A 2,164-nucleotide genomic window follows, 5' to 3' on the forward strand; every position below is an offset into this window, starting at 1 on the left:
GCAACCTCCGCCTCCCAGGTTCAAGCGATTCTTCTGCCTTAGCCTCCTCAATAGCTGGGATCACAGGCATGTGCCATGATGCCCAGCTAATTTTTTTGTAGTTTTAGTAGAGAAGGGGTTTCTCTGTGTTGGTAAGGCTGGTCTCGAACTCCTGACCTCAGGTGATCCACCCGCCTCGGCCTCCCAAAGTGCTGGGATTTACAGGCATGAGCCATTGCACTCGGCTGGTTATTTTCTTTTTTCAATTATTAATAAAGACCACTCATTACTGCTGGATGAGAATGGCAAATGTGATTGAAATCATTTTCAACTCTTTAATAACACAATTATAATATTTAGACAGTTCTCTTTCATTTACAGGTGTAACTCCTATCCATTTTTAGTTTGAGAAAGAAATGCACATTTTTTTAAATGTGAGATTTGAATATTTTATCATATGCAAATGCACATTCCCCCATAAGAAGTAACCAGCACAATAAACTATTTTTTCCCTACAAGCTACCTCACTCTATTCCTTATTTTTTGGTTTATGAAGAAAAATAAGGCTTTAGATCCTCCCTTTCAAATGATTCCCAGTGTGAGTCCAGGATCAGTGTGCTCAGAAATTGGAGTTTTCCAAAACTGAGGTTCTTTAAAAAATTAAAAATAGACTTTCAATATAATCCAGCAATTCCTCTACTGATATATATCCAAGAAAATGAAATCAGCATCTCAAAGAAATATCTACACTCCCATGTTAATTACAGCATTATTCACAATAACTATGACATAGAAAAAAACCTAATTGCCTATAGACAGATAAATAAACTGTGTGATATATACACATACATATACACACACACACATATGTGTATCTATGCACACAGTTTGTGTAGATATACACAAATATGTATATCTATGCATACAATATATACGTATGGATATATATGCATATATATGTATGTATATATATGTGTATATATTGGAATACTATTTAGCCTTTAAGGGGAAGGAAGTCCTGTCCTTTGTGACAACATAGATAAACTTGGAGGACATTATGTTAAATGAAATAAGCCAAGCACAGAAAGAAAAATACTAGAATGGGGAATCTAAGAGTTGAATTCACAGAGGCAGAGAGTACAGTAGTGGTTCCCGGGGCAAAGGAGTAAGGGAAATGGAGACACATTGGTCAAAAGATACAAAGTTTCAGTTATGCAGGATGAACAAGTTCTAGAGACCTAATGTATAACATGGGGACTGTAGTTTATAATACTGTGTTGTATATTTGAAATTTGAAATTTGCTAAGAGAATAGATCTTAAGTGTTCTCACCATACACAAAAAAGTAACTATGTGAAGACCTTATATATTATAATGGATATATTAATTAGCTTGATTTTAAAATCAACTCACTATGTGTATGTGTATCGAAACCTCACACTGTGTATCTTAAAAATATACAACTTCAATTTTTAAAAAGAAATTTGAGTTTTCTAACTGAATTAAAATCTGTGTTGAGCAAGACTCAGCCTTCTCAATTTTACATCATTATTTGGCAAAGGGTCCTAGTAAAGTCACAGTATACAGCACCTTTCGATTTCTGTGGACTTTTTCCTCTTTTCTGATGGAATATTGACATGACATTAGAGCCCTGGAACCTTGACAAGCTTCTAGAAGCATTTTTGAGAGTGCTGTTTTGTATATTTTGGGCAGCAAAGATTATAGAATACACAATATTCTTTACAGTCTTTATATGCTTGCCAGACATTGTGCAACTATTGTCCCATTCAATCCTCTTAAAGTGCTATGAGGCAACTATTATTATCATCCTTATTTTATAGATGAAGAAACCGAGGCTCAGAGAAAGTCAAGGAGATGCAGTTCTTAAATATTACTTTGAAAACTTCTACTTTGTTTCACTAGAAAGTCTGTAACTTAACCACTCTATTACCAATCTATTTGCATAAAAATGACCCAAAGAGTTTGCGTAATTATGATGGGAGTTGGAGAATGTCAATCAGCAGAAAATAAGACAAAAAATTCAAATTCTGGTGGAAATGAATCATAGCAATGATAATTACCAACATTTCTTAAGAATTTACTATACACCAGGCACTGTTCTAAATCCTTTGCCTGGACTAACTCAAGGAATCCTCACAATGACCTTAAGAGATAAGCGTTATTAT

The 2,164-nt window shown here is 34.4% G+C and overlaps 1 long non-coding RNA gene across 3 annotated transcripts in view; it reads right to left on the bottom strand.

Annotated features, from left to right (window-relative positions):
- Window positions 1–2,164, bottom strand: part of LOC108317209 — a 160,795-nt gene that overhangs the window by 142,848 nt on the left and 15,783 nt on the right. The gene's annotated exons all lie outside the window — the stretch shown is intronic.

This window comes from Cebus imitator, unplaced genomic scaffold, assembly GCF_001604975.1.
Source record: "Cebus imitator isolate Cc_AM_T3 unplaced genomic scaffold, Cebus_imitator-1.0 Scaffold198, whole genome shotgun sequence".
Lineage (NCBI taxonomy): Eukaryota > Metazoa > Chordata > Mammalia > Primates > Cebidae > Cebus > Cebus imitator.